At 38.9% G+C, this 21187-nt stretch overlaps 3 long non-coding RNA genes and 1 pseudogene across 5 annotated transcripts in view; 1 reads left to right on the top strand and 3 right to left on the bottom strand.

Annotated features, from left to right (window-relative positions):
- Nucleotides 1-21187, top strand: part of LOC136069615 (uncharacterized) — a 52414-nt gene that overhangs the window by 25480 nt on the left and 5747 nt on the right. The window contains exon 5 of one of the 2 annotated variants that reach the window (XR_010630854.1): nt 20485-20581. The exons of the other annotated variant lie outside the window; for it this stretch is intronic. This is a non-coding gene — a long non-coding RNA (uncharacterized LOC136069615). Of the gene's footprint in view, nt 1-20484; nt 20582-21187 lie in introns of those variants that run through there. 2 annotated transcript variants of the gene reach the window in all.
- LOC112032395 (ankyrin repeat-containing protein At5g02620-like) lies at nt 11017-20914 on the bottom strand (annotated as a pseudogene).
- Nucleotides 13293-16288, bottom strand: LOC136069617 (uncharacterized). The gene is made up of 3 exons (XR_010630857.1): nt 15667-16288; nt 15403-15498; nt 13293-13888 (listed from the first exon to the last, which is right to left on the bottom strand). It is a non-coding gene; the product is annotated as an uncharacterized LOC136069617 (long non-coding RNA).
- On the bottom strand, nt 16490-19019 carry LOC136069616 (uncharacterized). 2 transcript variants are annotated; one of them, XR_010630856.1, is made up of 4 exons: nt 18733-19019; nt 18398-18549; nt 18134-18278; nt 16490-16629 (listed from the first exon to the last, which is right to left on the bottom strand). It is a non-coding gene; the product is annotated as an uncharacterized LOC136069616 (long non-coding RNA). The 2 variants fall into 2 exon arrangements; XR_010630855.1 differs by having other exon boundaries at nt 18398-19019.

Below are 21187 nucleotides of genomic sequence, written 5' to 3'. Positions count from 1 at the left end.
CTAAAAAGACTTGTGAAAAAAATTGATTCTTGGCTTGGTCAAATGGTGGTTTTGTTTCTTTGGTGTCCCATGTATGATGTAACAAAAAGAACTAAACATGATTCTTGTCTTTTCATGCTCATCTTCTTACCCTTTTTTTTTTCCTTTGGGTTGGTTGAGACTTGGGGCTTGGAAATTAGTATGTTCCTTAAAATTTATATTCAGCCTTTTTTTTAAGCTTCAAATTTTCATGAGCCAAAACAAGATCTTTTCGTTCTATAAAGTAAACGGGAAATATACATTGACATAATATTTAGAGTTATATATATATATATATATTCCTTTTTTACTGTTTCTCAACAATTACACTGTGAAGAGGAAGAATTTCATATAGACGGACCCTCATGTGGACGGGCCTCTATATGTATTGGACGGATCCATACCTAAGCGGACTCCGTACAGACAGGTACTGGATCCAGGAGGGACCTGACTTTGTTATGTCGTGATTTCCAAAAAACCCTAGATGGGAATACTTGTAGCACACACCACAAAATGGAATCCCGGTGCAAATAGGACTCTATTAGCTGCGTGCATTAATGAGAATCTTCCCTATAAAGAAAAGACTTGCCCATCATGTTTTGGAGGCCTCAAGAGGATTTCTACTGGGAAGGACCTCTACTCCGAGTAAAAGAGGTCAACTTTTGATTACTATAAAAGCCCCAAAACCCTCATAAATCAAGGTACGCGTAATTGACCCTCTCTAGCACTCTAGAGTTGTAAAAGATTCCAACTTGACTTTCGGAGGGTATTTGGCTAGCACCAAATCAGTGCTCTCTGTTTAGGTCTGTCTCCTTTCTTGTATTGTGCAGGTTGCATTCTGAACGTGTGAGTACATGTGGCTCACTGGTGATTTTTTCGGCATCATCAGTTGGCGCCGTCTGTAGGGATATCACGAGTAATCAGTCGTTGCTTTATCCCTGAGACAGAAGAGTTGCATGGTACGCACTCGCTCGATGGCAACCACCAACAACATCCAAGGAGAGGAACCACCCACAACTGCCCTCGAGAGATATGTCTGAACACTCACTGCGGCTGTGAAGCGTCTCACCAAACAAAACCACGACCTAGAAGAACAACTGCGCTAGAAAAACACAGCTCCAAACAATCAGAGGGAGGACCAATAAGGTACCAGTGCCATGCGAAGAGATTGAGAGGGGCTTGAAGGCAGCAATGCCCCAAGTAGGCCAAAACGGCAAAACCTGAGCCTCCTATCCCTCATGGATACAGCTCCACCTCCTATTGTCGCGGAGATGCAAGTGATGAAGGAACAGATGGAGGTCATGATGAATGCCCTCAAGGGATGAGTGTCCAGCGATCTTGACGACCTAGTCAACCTGACCGACTCTCCATTCACTGCCCCAATCAATTCCTTTCCCCTACCGCATAAGTTCTGGATGCCACAGATATAGAGTTACGATGAAGTCAAGGATCCTCTCGATCACCTGGAGACCTTTAAGACCTTGATGCATCTTTAAGGGGTGCTAGACGAAATCATATGCAGGGCCTTTCCCACAATGCTGAAGGGTCCCGCGAGAATATGGTTCAGTCGACTAACACCAAACTCTATCAGCACTTTTAAAGAGTTAAGCGCTCAGTTCACTTCACACTTCATAGGGGGTCACAGGTACAAGAAGTCCACGACATGCTTGATGAGCATCAGGCAGAAAGAGGACGAAACGCTGAGATCCTACATAACCCGCTTCAATAAGGAAGCACTTTCGATCGATGAAGTCGACGACAAGATATTGGTAGCAGCCTTCACAAACGGGTTGCGAAAGGGTAAGTTTTTGTTCTCACTATACAAAAACGACCCCAAGACCATGTCAGAAGTACTCTACAAGGCCACTAAGTACATGAACATAGAAGACGTGCTACTAGCCCGGGAAGAAAAACCTAGGAAGAGAGAGCGACAGGGAGATGTACGATAGGATCAAGGGCAGAAGAGACTAAGGACAGGAGACAGAAGGGACAAAAGGTGCCCTAAACCCCAGAGAGGAAGATTCACAAGCTTCACACCACTAAACACCCCAATAGACCAAGTCCTGATGCAGATCAAGGATGAGGGGGCATTGACGTTTCCAGGGAAGCTAAAAAGCGATCCAAACAAGCGACCTAGAGACAAGTATTGCCGCTTCCACCGTGATCACGGTCATGACACGGCCGATTGCTATAACTTAAAGCAACAGATTGAGACCCTTATCAGACAAGGGAAGTTGCAGAAATTTGTCAGCAAGGAGAGAGTGGATCCCAATCCTCGGGAGCAGGCCCCCCAACGAGATAATGAACGTCCTAGACCCCCCATCGGAGACATAAGGATGATTGTAGGGGGATCGCGACTACTGGCTCCTCCAAAAAAACTTAAAAGACGTACCTTAGGACAGTCCAGAACATCCAGCGAATGAGCTCCGTACCTAAAACAGCACGAAAGGAAAGCCCTATCATTGGGTTCTTTGAAGAAGACACGAGAGGACTTCTTCACCCTCATGACGACGCACTAATTGTCAGCATACGTGTAGGGGACTACAATGTTCACCGAGTGTTGATTGACAATGGCAGCTTAGCTGACATCCTATACAATCCAGCGTTCCAACAAATGGGGATTGACAGAACGCGATTAATACCAACAAATGCCCCGCTGGTCGGTTTTGGAGGAATAAGGTTATTCCCGTTAGGCTCGATCACACTCTCGGTGATGGTGGGCAATTATCCTCAGCAAATCACGAAAGACGTAACATTCCCTGTGGTCAACTGCTTGTCCGCTTACAATGGTATTCTCAGATGACCCATACTTAACTCGTGGAAAGCGGCAACATCGACATACCACCTGATGATCAAGTTCCCTACAGATTATGGGATTGGGGAGTTGTGAGGAGACCAGGTGACCGCCCACGAATGATATATTGCCATGCGAGAAATGGAAGATCACCAGCAGACCATGTGTATAGAAGAGCAACGAACCATAGCGGAGCCAGTTGAAGAATTGGAAGAGATAACACTCAATGAATCATGGCCTGAACAGAAGACAAGGATAGGGACACTTGCCAGCTAGCCAATACGTCAAGCCCTTGCAGCATTCCTCAGAATAAACCAAGATGTATTCACGTGGAGCCATGAGGATATGCTCGGGATTGATCCCTCAATTATGGTTCACGAGCTTAATATGAACCCCGCATCCTCGCCCGTCCGACAGAAAAAGCGAGTGTTCGCTTATGAACGAGACAGAGTGATAGTGGAAGAGGTCAGGAAACTACTAGAAGCGGATTTCATTCGAGAAGTATATTACCCAGATTGGTTGTCGAACGTAGTCATGGTCAAGAAGGCTAACGAAAAGTGGCGAATGTGCATCGATTTCACGAACCGCAACAGGGTGTGCCCAAAGGACAGCTACCCCCTCCCTTGGATAGATACTTTGGTATACTCAACGGCCAGACACCAGCTCCTAAGCTTCATGGACGCCTTTTTGGGCTACAATCAAATCAAGATGAAGGAAGCTTATCAAGAGAAAACTTCCTTTATCACCAGCCAAGGACTTTTCTGCTACAAGGTGATGCCATTTGGACTCAAGAACGCAGGGGCGACGTGCTAGAGACTAATGAACAAAATATTCACACACTAGATTGGGAGGAACATACAAGTCTACGTTGACAACATGTTAGTAAAAATCTTGCACGAAAATGACCACCTAGACGACCTCAAAGAGACGTTCGACACCCTTCGGTCATACAACATGAAGCTAAATCCAAGCAAGTGCGTGTTCGGAGTAACGGCGGGAAAATTCTTGGGATTTATGGTGTCCCAAAGAGGTATAGAGGTCAACCCGGAGAAGATACGGGCTATCATGGAGTTAAAACCACCGAGGATGATGAAAGATGTGTAAAGCTTGAATGGTAAAATTGTAGCCTTAAACAGGTTCGTCTCAAAAGCGACAGACAAATGTCTACCAATCTTCCGCACCTTGAGAAAGTCATTCGAATGGACGGACGAATGACATAAGGCATTTGAAGACCTAAAGAAATACCTTGCCTTCCCACCATTGCTCAGCCCATCCAAACCAAGGGAAGAACTCTATCTCTACTTAGCAGTTTCGCAAGCGGCGGTCAGCACGGCCTTAGTAAGAGAAGAGGAAGGATCTCAATGACCCATATATTTTATAAGTAAGGGTTTCCGAGGGGGTAGAAAAGAGGTACCCCCAGATGGAGAAGTTGGCCTTCGCATTGGTGACTGCAGCCCGAAAACTCAAGTCGTACTTCCAAGCCCATACCATCATAGTCTTGACGGATCAGCCACTAAAAAGAGCCATGAGCAGCCCTGAGGTTGTTGAACGAATGGCTTTATGGGCAATAGAGCTGGGCGAGTTTGATATACAGTATTGCCCGCGAACTGTAATAAAGGGGCAAGTTGTGGCAGACTTCATTGCTGAATATACTCAATCAAAAGGCAAGGTGGCAGACGCCCTCAGAGAATGGAGTATCCACACGAACAGATTGTCAAACAAGCAAGCTGGAGGCATCGGTGTGGTGATCCAAACCCCTGACGGAGATAAAATCGAATGCATGATTCGATTGAATTTCCCAACAACCAACGAGGCCAATTATGAAGCATTGGTGGCAGGATTAGAACTCGCGAAGGCAACAGGTGCTGAAACTATGGTCGTACATTGCGATTCCCAGGTAATAACAAGTCAGATAAATGGCGTCTACGAGTGCAAAAATGAAAGGATGAAGAAGTACCTAGAAAAATTCAAGGATTGAATTAGCAGCCTCTAAGTTAGATTCGTTCAAATCCCAAGGGAGGAGAATGAATGTGCCAACCAATTGGCAAAAGTTACCTCGACAGAATTTATGCTAGTCCCCGAACAGGTATTGTCATTTGTCCAAGTTTCCTCAATTATTGATAACGGAACAAAGGTGCAAGAGGTGAATTCTGAGAACAATTGGACTATGCCATTAATAGCATACTTAAAGACGAGCACAGTACCAGACGGAAAAGACGCAACTAGGAAACTGAAAGTCCAAGCCTCGCAATTTGTGCTCATCAATGATGTCTTATACAAAAGGGGATTCTCATGATCGTACCTAAGGAGTTTGGGTCTTGAGGAAGAAAACTACGTAATGAGAGAAGTCCATGAGGGTATCTGTGGAAACCATTCAGAGGCATGGTCCTTAGTGCACAAATTGATCCGAGTAGGGTACTATTGGCCTACAATGCAAAAGGACGCACAAGCTTACATCAAAACTTGCGACAAATGTCAGAGGTTTAGTAATCTGATCAGGCAACCAACCAAGGAACTAACACCCATGACGGCCCCTTAGCCATTTGCCCAATGGGGACTAGACATCATAGATCCCTTCCCAACGGCTGTAAGGTAGCTAAAATTTCTGGTAGTTGGTATCGACTACTTCACTAAGTGGGTGGAGGCAGAGGCTCTAGCCACTATCACGGAGAAGAACATCTGGAGTTTTGTATGGAGAAATATCATATGCAGGTACGGAATACCCAGAGTGCTCGTTTTCGACAACAGAAAGTAGTTCGACAACAGTGTGTTCAGGGACTTCTATTCGGAACTGGGTATAAGGAATCACTACTCGTCTCCAGCACACCCACAGGCCAATGGGCAAGTCGAAGTCACGAACCGGTCCTTGCTCAAGATCATCAAGACCCGGCTCGAAGGGGCGAAGGGCATCTGGCCTGACAAACTACCGAGCGTCTTATGGGCATATCGTACGACAGCGAAAACACACACTGGAGAAACACCGTTCAGACTAGCATACAGAAGTGAGGCTGTCATTCCAGCAGAGGTAGGTCTTACAAGTTATCGGGTGGAAAACTATAACGAGGATAAGAACGAAGAGGCCTTGCGACTTCAGCTAGACCTGGTGGACGAGATTCAGATTACAGCAGAGCAGAGATTGACACGATACCAGAATCTCATGGCAAAATACTATAACTCCCATGTCAGACATAGAGACCTTCAGATCGGAGATCTTGTGCTACGGAAGGTAATGGGAACTACCAGGGATCCTTCACAAGGAAAACTCGGCCCCAACTGGGAAAGACCATACATGATCTCATTATGGCAAAGGAAAGGGACCTACCATCTTGAAACTCAGGACAGACGGAAGTTGCAACACCCATGGAATGCGGAGCACCTACGGAGATACTACCAGTAAAGACGACATGAAGAGCATCGACGCTTCCTAGTTTCCAATTTATTACATTGAGTTTTATTAATTTTTACTTCGAACAAACTTTTTCTATTACTTAGTTTTGCTATCGCTAGTTTTTACTTCAAACAGTTCTTTCTACAAGTGCCTTTTTTATCCCAAGGGGGCAGGTACTTTTCTACATGGATAGTTTTCTTTCAATAAAAGAAATATTCAGACACGACTGTGTTTTTCCTACTTAATTAACAAAGTTCACAAGATGGACGGATCATCCCAAGAGGATGAAAATTATAAGTCCACAAGATGGACGGATCATCCCAAGAGGATGAAAATTTTAAAGTCCACAAGCTGGACGGATGTAATATAAGTCCATGATATGGACGGATCATCCCAAGAGGATGGAAATGAAGTCCATGAGATGGACGGATCATCCCAAGAGAATGAAAATTATAAGTCCATGAGATGGACGAATCATCTCAAGAGGATGAAAAATTCAAAGTCCATGAGATGGACGGATCATCCCAAGAGGATGAAAGTTAAGTCCATGAGATGGACGGATCATCCCAAGAGGATGAAAATTATAAGTCCATGAGATGGACAACTCATCCCAAAAGGATGAAAATTATAAGTCCAGAAGATGGACAGATCATCCGATGAGGATGAAAATTCTGTCCACAAGCTGGATGGACATAAACTAAGTCCACAAAGTGGACAGATCAGCCCATGAGGATGAAAAGTCTATCCACAAGGTGGACGGACATAAATTAAGTACATAAGGTGGACAGATTAGCCCAAGAGGATGATAATTCTAAGTCTATAACCTAGACGGATATAAAAATCGAGGAAAAACAAGGTAAAACAAAAGCGTCAACATGATTAAATGAAGCAGACGGACATATTCCATAAAAAACATAAAAAAGGGTCGACGGACCTAGCATAGTTTAACATAAATAAAAGTCCTTAAGGGGAAATGTTTACATAGCCCCAAAACACGACGGGGGAAAACTATGAAAGTTGTTCTCCATATATTCTTACAAAAATGATTAAAAATATAATGATAAAAGTTAATCTACTGTGCAGCCGGGGCAGGGGATCCGTCTTTGCTCTCAATAAAAACATCAGTTTTCTGACGGGCTTGTTCCTCTTATACTTCAACATTGACTCCTTTATCATAGACATGGTCGACGAGTGCATTTTCACCAAATAGCTCGTTTGTATTCTCTGAATGGACGGGCTGAACAGACGACTGATCCTGGGCATTAATATTGACGGCGGAAAGATCAAGCTCGGGGTAGATGAATTGTACTTGACGGATGGCGTCATCAAAGCTGTCCCCATAAGAGACCCCGAGCTCCGCTAAAAGGGCGTCGGATTCACGATATTCTTGTATCACGACCTCCTTCGCATGATGGATGTCATTCTCCTTCTCCTCCAAGAGCTTTTTTAGCTCCTCCATCCTTTGGTAAAGGTCGTCCCTTGCTTTCTCCATTGCCGAAAGTTTTTTTCATTTGAGCAACCCTTCCAGCTTTCAGTTCGTCCAGCTCTTCCTCCATCACCGTCATCTTATCTCTTAAACGGTCCAGAGTGGTCTCACGGTTCAAGCACCGTCCCATTAGCCCCTTCACCATGATCATAGCCTGGAAAATAGGAAGGGGAGATTAGCTTTAAAACTAAGGAAAGTGGACGGGTGAAAACAAATGGGGAACTACCTGAGCAATGCTGAACAGACTCGTCTCGCCCATTGCTTTCGTCGAGTGATTGCCCAGATCTTCATAGTCTTCATTAGTAATGATAGACGACAATCTCTCTAGAGCATATTTGGAGTCCTCTCAAGGAGGGGGACGGGCAGATTCTCTTGTTGGGCAGACAGACCCTTCATAAGGCCATTGCCAGCCCCCGTCTTGGCTGGGGTGACCATCTTCAAACCCCCAGCCATTAACCCTACGACGGGCTCCAAAGGGACTTTTGGCTTTTTGGGTAGACGGTCCCCTTTTGGCAGATATTTCCTCTTCTAAGCCAGATTGCTCAAGCCAAGCTTCGTGGGGTCCACCTCGACGGACTCTTTCTTCTTGGCAGCATTAGCCTTGATCAAGGCCCTCCTCTTTGCATCTTCCATCTCTATGAAGGTAGACGAACAAAATTAGATAAGTAAATAGTTTTATATAGAGTCATCTGAGTATAATTTTTGTGACGGACTTATGTTGGCGAACTCGGGCGTCATACTTTTTGGCTGCTGGTGAAGGTTCAGGTTTGTCACAATACCAGTGGATGGTATCAAATGTGATTAATTTCACCCAAATCCTTTCCTCTAACTTGGTCTTGTTAAAAATTTTCTCAAGAAAGGTGAACTCCTCGAGATTAATTTGTGGATGCCGTCTAACTAAAAAAAAGAAGATGGTTGCAAATTGTTAAAAAAATGGGGTAAGTTGAAACGCTAAAATCAACTGGATGGGTGACTAGTTTAAAAATACTAAGACGGGTCCATACCAGACGGGTGTAGTACACCCCAAGTTGTGTCGACGGGCATATACTTTGTGTCTCCTGGACAGCCCATCCACTCATCACCTTTAAAGAAGAAGTAACGACTCTTCCAATCCCTATTGGAGTCTGGGGTATCGTATATGACCTTTAACAAAGGACTGCTAGCCACAAAGCTATACATTCCCCGTGATTTATCGATTTCATCTGGACGACAGCAGTGGAGGAACTCCCGCACCGTCAACCTTCTTGCACCATCCGTCATAGCACCATAAAAAATCTCCATAGCTATGAAGACCCTCCAAGCATTTGGAGATATTTGGTTAACGAATAGGCCGAGATACTTAACAAGCTGACGATGGAGAGAACTTAACGGGAACCGTAGACCTGCCTTTAGCATCTGTTCATATACTCCTAAAGCTGCTACCCCTTCGTATTAACATCTCTCTGACTCATGGGGAAGACGGATGGGAATATTGTCTGGAATCTGGTAGTTGGCTCTAAGGGAATTAAAATGTTTTTCCTTGATGGTTGACAAAAATGCATTCACCATCCACTCTGGTAGCATGATGAACTCCCTGGGTCCATCAGCACTTGCGACGGGTATTATAGGTTCTTCCCCTCCATCGTCAGAGCTTTCCTCTGGTTTTGCCATCTCCATATCCTCATTTGTTGAGGACTGGGTTGAGGCAAACGGACTCCTATCTTCACCCATATTGTAATGGTCTTTGTGACCTGACGGGTATACCTCCTCGTAATCCGCCCCGTCACGGACAATGGATTGATTACTAGACGCACTAGACATCGCCTACACGAGATGACAAAACCTAAGACTATGACGGATCTAGCAAAGGCAACGGAAAAAATAAAAGTCTATCAAAGTAAAATACTTTTTTAACGAATAAAAAGAGGAGAGAAAAAGAGGAAATGTAGAATACTTACCAAATCAGCAAGATGACGGAGAGACCTTGATGACGGATGTAGCAAGAGGACTGGATATTCTCTGACAAGGATGACGGATTCGCTCTGATAGTGTACTCTCTGTGAAAAATGTGAAAATGAAGGAGGATGGATAATATATATATATATAGGGATTGCACGACGAAGCGACGCTCCAATCCGAGAGAAGAACCAATGAGAAAGTGACATGTGTCGTATGATCTGATGGTCTACTGTCATGACTGTTAGGGTTACACTAAGTTCATGGATCCTTATCCTACCGTCACCCAATGTGTCCTTGATGATGTCTCGGACCCACAGGGTGAAGGGGGCAACTGAAGAGGAAGAATTTCATATGGACGGACCCTCATGTAGACAGGCCTCTATATGTACTGGACGGATCCATACCTGAGCGGACTACATACAGACGGGTACTAGATCCAAGAGGGACCTGACTTTGTTATGTCATGATTTCCAAAAAACCCTAGATGGGAATACTTGCAGCACACACCACAAAATGGAATCCCGGCGCAAATAGGACTCTATTAGCTGCATGCATTAATGAGAATCTTCCCTATAAAGAAAAGACTTGCCCATCACGTTTTGGAGGCCTCAAGAGGATTTCTACTGGGAAAGACCTCTACTTTAAGTAAAAGAGGTCAACTTTCGATTACTATAAAAGCCCCAATTCCCTCATAAATCAAAGTATGCGTAATTGACCCTCTCTAGCATTATGGAGTTGTAAAAGATTCTAACTTGACCTTCAAAGGGTATTTGGCCGGCACCATACCGGTGCTCTCTGTTTAGGTCTGTCTCATTTCTCGTGTTGTGCAGGTTGCATTTTGAACGTGTTAGTACGTGTGGCTCAATGGTGATTTTTTCGGCATCGTCACACTGGAAGGCATATGGCAGTGTGATTCTCAGAAATTGCAAATAGGATAGTAGCAAGTGAGAGAAATAGTTTGTCCAGGAATTTTTTTTTTTTTTTTAAAAAAACAAAAATCTATGAAATATGTTCCAGTTTTTGCACTTTTCATTGTCTTGGTTTAAGCTTGCTATGAATTTCAGCACTTTTTGAAATGAGAAAATTCGCTTAAAAATAGGAGTAGCCCTTATTGTTTACACAGTGCTTTTCACTATGCTAATTTTCTGAACAGTTTGATGGTTGGATAGATAGACTAAATGGGATACTTGATTGTATTGTAATTTGATTTAGTTAGGATGCTTGATTAGTCAGTAAGGGAACCAGTATAGTTAATTTTGATTTAGTGGTCGTTAGTACAAGTAATGTGATAGGTTGAACTGGAAGGAAACACCTTATACTGTCTTAGAGCCTTTGTAGAGTTGGAATCACCTAATTGTTAGGAAATTATTTGATCAACATACTTAGGAAACATGTTTTCTCACTTTTCACAGTTTTCTATCATAATAAAAGTACAATTACCATGACTTTTCATTTTTCCATATATGTGCAATGATTTTCATTCCTTTGAAAACCAAGTGAATTCATTGGAAAACAAGAAGTAAGCCATTTCTACGGAATGAGAACAAAGAGTACAAACTAGAAAATGATTTTCAAAGCAAGTGCTTAAGCTACCAACAAGGTTATTGCTGCTTTAAGATCAAATAAGTTGCTCTGTCCTCAATTTTGACTGTTCAGTATGCATGATATCCTAGGCCTCTGCAACTACTAACGTCAGAGTTAGTGGAGGAATTGGATTTGGATTCTGATCGGGTTACATCTCTAGTGTTAGAGTTTGTGGAGTGAGACTTGATGTCGAGTTTGATGTCAGGCTTAGCAGATTGTGACTGGGTTTTACCTTCAGTGGGTGCAAGTGCAACAATCCCTTTCTTCTTAGTCTTACCATTGTCTTTCACCCACTTCGACTTCCTCAACCAGTGTCTAGCCAACACAACTCCTAGACAGAAGAATAGAGTTCCCATGGTTGCTGCACTGATAGCAAGTATCCATTCTTTCCAGTGACCATGTGGTAAAATTATCCATGTGGCTACAACATAAGATGTAGCCACGAATGAGACAGCCAACCACGACTTTGTGAGCAACAACCAGTAGCCTCATTAGTAGTTTTCTTTGAAAAGGAATGATACTGACTAGAATTATAACAATGCTCAAAGATGTGAACAATGCAAAGTTGTTGCTTATTATAAAGACCTTGAAAGGTGTTGCTCCAGCCACTCTTGAACTTGAATTTCCAATTGACGATTCTTGCTGGTAAACACCACCACCAGGAGGGCTTAATCCAGCAGTAAAAGTAACTGTGGCAATCAGAATGGCAACAAGTATAATCGTGTTCCTCGCATTTTGCAGCGCCTCCCTGTGTGTCTCTTTTTCCCTACTTCGACGGTCATTATGAAGTTTAGTTAGTTTTACCCTTTGTCTTCTGCTGAGGACCTTATGTAGCTGCAAATTGGTTAAGGAGCTAATTTTCTTCTCAAGTGAAGAATCTGGCTTAGCTGTGTTGTCATTCTGAATTTTGTTTGCCTCTTCAACTTGATGATGGGGGGAATGAGCTTCAGAATTTTCTTTGTTGGGAGGATCACCAAAGTCCTTTGTTACGGGCAACCTGGACACATTATCTAAGCTAATTTGTCACCAACAGTCCTCAAATATGTTAGGGGAAGTAGTTCCTTCAACTTCTTTTGAATGCAAAACTTTCATGTTTATACCACCAGCACTCTCCACCATATCTTTAATATAAGGGAATTTATCAAAACTTTCATTCTGGTCTAGGATGCCAAGAGCTGTGAGTCCCTCATCATTCTGGGAGTTGATCTCCACTGTTGTTTTATTGATCACAAACTCCACAATCTGGAACAAACTTGAAAAAGATCAGCCCAATTAGACATCACTCACACTATGGATACAATATTTTTATAAACTGTTGATATGACCAATTTTTACTATTTCTCATCTGGGCTCACCATACATCACTTTTTCATGTACTAATAACCACTCACTACATCAACAACTTGTAAAAATTGTCATAAAATAGTTTCTAATTCTAACCTTTTACTTTTGTTTTTTGATCATTGGAATTGCTACTTGTTTGTTCCTTGATTTTCAACATTTAAAGACTCATAGTTTGATCATAGTTGGATGAGATGCGGCCATTGGCAGTATGACAATATCCAAATCCCAAATTCTTAAATTTAAATTTCGAATCACAATTAAATTGTTGTACAAAACACAGTCAAAATGCACAAATTAATAATTATTTGATTTTTTCCTTAATGGAGATTTTTTTTTTTAATTTTATGGGATTTGTTTTTATTTTATTAGTAAAAATTGATTTTATTTTTAACTTTGGTTACTAACCACAAATATGATTTAGGTTAGTGATCATTTTAATTCTTGAGTTTTTTGGTATAACTTTTAATTTTGGGGTTCACTTTCAACATTAGAGGGCCATGTATGATTTTTTTGTTTCAACAAAAAGTTTCAAATATGATAAATTAATATATATATATATATACTACTTAAAAAAATAAATAAATAATAATTCTAGGGCACCATGGTCCCCTGGTCTGGTCGTGGTCACTGCCACCCCACATACAGGAAGAGATAGCTTCTTAATTGTAAGAGAGTAAAGCTAGCATCTATTATTATTACTAGTCGCTAACCCGTGCGATGCACAGGATAGTTAAATAAAAGGATAATTAACCAACCTTATGTTAAAAGAAAAAACTAAAGAAATCAGTGAGAGACTAATTTGCCCACCAAGAAAAAGAAAAAGGAAGAGAAGAGATTGAGAAAGAAAAAAAAAAATTTTGTAATGTTACGTTAAAAGTTAAAAGAAAAAGCTAAAATAATAAGTGAGAGACTGATTTGCCCACCGAAAAATAGAAAAAAGAAAAACAAAAGTGTAATGTTTGAAACTAAAGCAACATTAAAGACAATGGGGAAACTATTTGCAAAGAGGATTGCAACATTTGTACGTGATACGATTTTGGCATCATTAGTATGTTTACTTGGCTCAAAGCCAAAATTCAAATTCAATTTTGCAACAACAACCAACCAAAAAAAAAACATACAACAGCCTCTCTACACAAATCCACTTTTTGCTTTAATTTATTTTGCAAATCAGACACTATCAAAAATTTCAATAAACACTATTGCCACATCTATCTCTATTTTAGGCATTTAATTTACACATAAGCCAATAACAGTAACTATCACAGTTGCTCAATGCTATGACAATCTTGATCCAAGCATTCTCCTTCTAGAATCTTATATCTTTTCTTTAAACCTGCACGTCAACAATTTTAAGTAAGAAAGTTGTCAAAAGTGATTTCAAGTAAAAATCACATTTACACATAATCTAAGCAACCTAACTCACTTTAGGTCTTATAATTAAGTTGAATTAACATCATCTTGCTCATTAAAAGGTCGTATTCAACGCACAAAGCTCCTGCTCACTAAAATGCATAATACGTGTAGGTTTTGTCTTTCATATTTATGTGCTCTTACTATGTAGAAATCCAAAATAAAAAATAAAAAATAAAAAAGATCTTAGACTTTCTTGGATTTTGATATCTTATAATACTGCACATCATCAAACAACATCAACATAAGATGATGTTAATTCAATAAAGTGAACAAATCTGAAACAAAATCAATGTGTAAAACTCTAAGCATGCAAAAGAAATAAAAGCTTCAAAAGCAGAACTGAAAGCTTTTTGTCATATAAGGAAAATTGAAAATTCTCTTTTTAAATAGCCTACATTCCATACATTTTATAATAATTGAACGAATAAAAAGAAAAAGGCTATATTAGGCTGATTCAGCTGCATGTTAGGAGGATATTCTTTGTAGTAATATAAGGCTTTACAATTCTGTCAATAGAATTCACACACACAAACACACACACACACACACACACACACACACACACACACACATATATATATATATATATCACTTACCAACCAAAATCTTTTGAGAGTGACTTTCTTCAAGAAAAGAATGTGATATACAGGGAAAAAACTTTAGAACCCAAATGGCATTGGTTTGAAATAGAAAAAAAAAATGTTCCCAAAGTCAAAGCTAATCTACAAAATCTGTAAAACCCAATCAAACACATTTGATTCAAGCATCTCTTCTAAAACTTTGAAAGGAATTAAGAAACAAAGGGGGAAAAACCAAAGTTCATAGTATTGATAAACTAAAGAAAATAATAATTTGCCATTAAAAAAAGGGGGGTTGGGGGAAACAAAGTTCATAATTAAAGAAAATAATAATCTACCATTGAAAAAAAAATTCATAAGAAAACTTAAATAGCCACAATTTTCATGAATTAAATATTGTTGAAATCATAAGTGAATAACAAACCAAATCCAGTTTAACAAATTGTTTGAAACTATAGGCGATAAGATTACAGCCCTGTAATCGATAAATTTTGGTGAGAATCAATTCATGGATAGCAAATGTTTTGTCATTTGATGGTAGACTTCAACAAATCCAAACATCCAATAAGTGTTGTATTGTTGTTTGGTATTCACGTCTATTGGACCAACATGTTTGTTCTAGAACAAAGATAATCAAGCAAATTGAGAGCAGGTTCAATAGATTTCTGTGAGAAGGCATTGATTTCTTGGCTTCTGGTGCAAATTTTTTGGGAAGTGTCTAATTAGTTTAATCAATAATTTGACCAAGGTACATAAAAACAGATGATGTATTGACAACATATATTGATAGAGACAAATATATTGAGGAATGGAACATCGATCTAAATGTAGAAAGAGGCATTATCAATAGTAGTACCTTCATCCACCAATTCCTCCCACTTGAATCACCTTTGACTAACTTGAAAGACCATCCTTCAAGACTTGAAGTTTCCCATCTTCTAAACCTTGGTTGCTTCAAGAGGATTTTTTTTGAAACAGAGAAGTGTGAACGTTATTGACAACTATAATCAAACACATTGTAGGCAGACCATTAATGAAAAATCAAAATTTACAACTACAATCAAATACATTGTAGGCAATCCATTAATAAACAATTGAAACAACGATGTTAGAAGACTACCAGAGGCTTTCTGTGGGTATTTATACTGGGATTTTGGGGCTGTCAAACGCTGTTGGATGACTACCAGAGGTAGTCTGTAGTATTTACATTGGGATTTTGGGTTGTCGAATCTCTGAAATTTCCTGCATATTTTTTTCCTAGAGCCTAAGCCACTGCGTTGGAATATTCACAATAGACAGATAACACTATTGAAATAATTTCACCAAAAAATAAAATAAAATAAAATCTTCTCAAATCAATTTTCAATAACCATGGAGACCCATCAACGCATCCTCAACTGAAAATTATTTTACAATATCCATTTCATTTTATTTACAATTGAGATTCGGAGATACCTGAAGAAGAGATGAAGGAGGGAAGAGAGAGAGAGGTTGGCATTAGAAAGCTGAAAGTCTGAATTTTTGACAGTGTATTTGAAGGAGAAAGAAGTTGGCGATAGAAAGCTGAAAGTCAGAAGTTTTGAAACTGTCTTTGGAAGAGATAAAGGTTGGCGTTAGAAAGCTAAAGGTCTGAAATTTTGAAACTGTGAAGACAGGTAGAGCAAAAGGAGGGGAGACCAAAAGACATTGGCGTTAAAGAGTAAATACTATTCGACTTGGGTTGAACGTAAGATACATGTAGGTTTGGGCTTTATGGTGGACAACACTAACATAAGTTACATATAATTAAAGCTATAAATTGGACTTTATGGTTGAGATAGTGCTAGAAATTATTTTCTTTTTTATAGTATTTTAAAATTAAGGGAAAAGTTTAGAAAAAAAATATTTTGAAATTATAGGAGAAATTTAGGAAATAGAAGGATAATGACATGTAATTTCAATAAACACTATTGCCACATCTATCTCTATTTTAGGCATTTAATTTACACATAAGCCAATAACAGTAACTATCACAGTTGCTCAATGCTATGACAATCTTGATCCAAGCATTCTCCTTCTAGAATCTTATATCTTTTCTTTAAACCTGCACGTCAACAATTTTAAGTAAGAAAGTTGTCAAAAGTGATTTCAAGTAAAAATCACATTTACACATAATCTAAGCAACCTAACTCACTTTAGGTCTTATAATTAAGTTGAATTAACATCATCTTGCTCATTAAAAGGTCGTATTCAACGCACAAAGCTCCTGCTCACTAAAATGCATAATACGTGTAGGTTTTGTCTTTCATATTTATGTGTTCTTACTATGTAGAAATCCAAAATAAAAAAAGATCTTAGACTTTCTTGGATTTTGATATCTTATAATACTGCACATCATCAAACAACATCAACATAAGATGATGTTAATTCAATAAAGTGAACAAATCTGAAACAAAATCAATGTGTAAAACTCTAAGCATGCAAAAGAAATAAAAGCTTCAAAAGCAGAACTGAAAGCTTTTTGTCATATAAGGAAAATTGAAAATTCTCTTTTTAAATAGCCTACATTCCATACATTTTATAATAATTGAACGAATAAAAAGAAAAAGGCTATATTAGGCTGATTCAGCTGCATGTTAGGAGGATATTCTTTGTAGTAATATAAGGCTTTACAATTCTGTCAATAGAATTCACACACACAAACACACACACACACACACACACACACACACACACACACACATATATATATATATATATCACTTACCAACCAAAATCTTTTGAGAGTGACTTTCTTCAAGAAAAGGATGTGATATACAGGGAAAAAACTTTAGAACCCAAATGGCATTGGTTTGAAATAGAAAAAAAAAAATGTTCCCAAAGTCAAAGCTAATCTACAAAATCTGTAAAACCCAATCAAACACATTTGATTCAAGCATCTCTTCTAAAACTTTGAAAGGAATTAAGAAACAAAGGGGAAAAAACCAAAGTTCATAGTATTGATAAACTAAAGAAAATAATAATTTGCCATTAAAAAAAGGGGGGTTGGGGGAAACAAAGTTCATAGTTAAAGAAAATAATAATCTGCCATTGAAAAAAAAAATTCATAAGAAAACTTAAATAGCCACAATTTTCATGAATTAAATATTGTTGAAATCATAAGTGAATAACAAACCAAATCCAGTTTAACAAATTGTTTGAAACTATAGGCGATAAGATTGCAGCCCTGTAATCGATAAATTTTGGTGAGAATCAATTCATGGATAGCAAATGTTTTGTCATTTGATGGTAGACTTCAACAAATCCAAACATCCAATAAGTGTTGTATTGTTGTTTGGTATTCACGTCTATTGGACCAACATGTTTGTTCTAGAACAAAGATAATCAAGCAAATTGAGAGCAGGTTCAATAGATTTCTGTGAGAAGGCATTGATTTCTTGGCTTCTGGTGCTAAGTTTTTTGGGAAGTGTCTAATTAGTTTAATCAATAATTTGACCAAGGTACATAAAAACAGATGATGTATTGACAACATATATTGATAGAGACAAATATATTGAGGAATGGAACGTCAATCTAAATGTAGAAAGAGGCATTATCAATAGTAGTACCTTCATCCACCAATTCCTCCCACTTGAATCACCTTTGACTAACTTGAAAGACCATCCTTCAAGACTTGAAGTTTCCCATCTTCTAAACCTTGGTTGCTTCAAGAGGATTTTTTTTGAAACAGAGTAGTGTGAACGTTATTGACAACTATAATCAAACACATTGTAGGTAGACCATTAATGAAAAATCAAAATTTACAACTACAATCAAATACATTGTAGGCAATCCATTAATAAACAATTGAAACAACGATGTTAGAAGACTACCAGAGGCTTTTTGTGGGTATTTATACTGGGATTTTGGGGCTGTCGAACGCTGTTGGATGACTACCAGAGGTAGTCTGTAGTATTTACATTGGGATTTTAGGTTGTCGAATCTCTGAAATTTCCTGCATATTTTTTTCCTAGAGCCTAAGCCACTGCGTCGAAATATTCACAATAGACAAATAACACTATTGAAATAATTTCACCAAAAAATAAAATAAAATAAAATCTTCTCAAATCAATTTTCAATAACCATGGAGACCCATCAACGCATCCTCAATTGAAAATTATTTTACAATATCCATTTCATTTTATTTACAATTGAGATTCGGAGATACCTGAAGAAGAGATGAAGGAGGGAAGAGAGAGAGAGGTTGGCATTAGAAAGCTGAAAGTCTGAATTTTTGAAAGTGTATTTGAAGGAGAAAGAAGTTGGCGATAGAAAGCTGAAAGTCAGAAGTTTTGAAACTGTCTTTGGAAGAGATAAAGGTTGACGTTAGAAAGCTAAAGGTCTGAAATTTTGAAACTGTGAAGACAGGTAGAGCAAAAGGAGGGGAGACCAAAAGACATTGGCGTTAAAGAGTAAATACTATTCGACTTGGGTTGAACGTAAGATACATGTAGGTTTGGGCTTTATGGTGGACAACACTAACATAAGTTACATATAATTAAAGCTATAAATTGGACTTTGTGGTTGAGATAGTGCTAGAAATTATTTTCTTTTTTATAGTATTTTAAAATTAAGGGAAAAGTTTAGAAAAAAAATATTTTGAAATTATAGGAGAAATTTAGGAAATAGAAGGATAATGACATGACGGCTGATGTGGCTCAACAGGAGTGAAGCAACATTAAATGCTACGCTTCAGCTTTTAGTATTATATAGATATAGATTATTTGATTTTTTTATAGGAGCTAGCATCTATTATTGGTGGTGGATCATATGAGGTAATTTCCTAAGGACAGTGAATGTGTTTAATTTCCTATTGAATCAAGTTAAGTGGGTTCCAGTTAGCTCAATTAGTAAAATTTCTGATGCTTATATAAAAGATTTGAAGTTCAATTTTCGGCTACACCAAAAACTGATTGGTATCTTGATTTGATGATAAAGAGCATTAATAAATGCCAGAATATATGTATGCCTTGTACCATCCAATCCATTATCATATTGCATGTTCATCAAAATTTCGCAACTATAATTACTGTATCATATATATATATATATATATATATATATACATATGAGTGTGTGACCTTAATTTTCTTACCTTAGAGCATCGTCTAGAGACTGCAAGATGCAAGAGTGTTACCATATTGATCTGGACGGTGGAAGAAATCAGTATTGTGGAAGGCACTCACCAGCCACATGAAAGCCCCATAGTGCTTTTATTTCACAGTTAAATGAAAGACTGTATCTCCTTGTCTTGTGAGATGATGAAAGGATATGGGAGCCATCTGCTCAAATTCTTCAAAAATTAAAGTATTTCCATTCATGGCTGCCAAGTGCAGTGGCATGTAGCCCGTGTTACTGAACTGCAGCGCAAGGTCTGCGCTAAGCTTTAGGAGCATTCTTGTTATTTCCAGGTGCCTACTGTTACAAAAATGGTGCAATGGAGAATACCCATTCCCATCAACCTTCCAGACAAAATGTGGGAGCACATTTAATAACTCTCTAACAACACCTGACAAACAAAGTATGAATTTATAGTATAAATGGAAATAGGTGATGATAATTAAGAGTCTCCCATCTCCAAAGATATACACAGGACCGACTCCTTTCACTCAGAACTAAGAAGAAAGGAGTAGTAAATTCTCATCTATATATTGTATCTATTCTATCTGTAGTACATATATAATGTAAAAACAAAAACAAGTGGAGGCCTTAGGACTTTTTTTGATATTTTCTCGTGTTGCAGTAAATTGAAGTTAATTATCTTTTCTTTTCCTTGGTTACCTACTCCTTGATAGTCCTACCTTAATTATACATGCAAATTTAAATAATCTGTGATTAGTTCTAAGTCTTTATTAAGAGTGAATTTGCATAGTTTAGCCAAGATGAGTGTGCTACCAACCTGTGTGCCCTCTTGATGTAGCCACATGAAGACATGTTGGAACAAATCGTTCATCTTCTAACCCTGGCAGCCAGGACTGATTCGAAAGCAGCTTCACCAGGTCAAAATGGCCATGACAGCATGCAATAAAGAATGCACTCCGATTATCAGCATTAAGCTTGACAGCAGCCCAGGGATTTGTCTCCAGTAGTAACTTTAGGATCTCAGTATGCCCTTGACGACAGGCTTCATGCAATGGTGTCTCCAACTTAATATCTTCTGCACCAACCATGGGGTGCAACTTCAAAATTTCCATTACTAATTCGATGTGTCCAAATCTAGATGCCAAGTGTAACACTGTGCTCCTGGAACTAACTGTTCTCTGTTCGAGAAAGTTATCATTCTCTTGAACTAAATTGATGAAGCCGTTTTTGTCATTTCCTGCAATTGCCTCAAAAAGCCTTGGATCCATTCCTGTTAATTAAAAGACTCCACCAAGTGGCAAATAATCAGTGCAGAAATTATGTTCCACAACAAGTGTTTACAAGAAATCTATTGGATGAAATAACCTTTCCACTTTCTGTGCAAATCTGCAATACCTAGAAAATTCTTTCTTAGCAGGTCCTAGAGGTAAACTTTTGTGGTATAATGAACACTTATTTTGGCAGGTGGTACATCTACCCTACCGGTTTGAACTCTGAGAATAGAACTTTTCCAATCTTGATGCAAGTAGGTAATTTCACAT

The sequence above is a fragment of the Quercus suber genome, unplaced genomic scaffold (assembly GCF_002906115.3).
Source record: "Quercus suber isolate HL8 unplaced genomic scaffold, Cork oak 2.0 scaffold_180, whole genome shotgun sequence".
Lineage (NCBI taxonomy): Eukaryota > Viridiplantae > Streptophyta > Magnoliopsida > Fagales > Fagaceae > Quercus > Quercus suber.
Note: the sequence above shows the minus strand (reverse complement) of the source record. Positions and strands in the feature narration are given on the sequence as shown.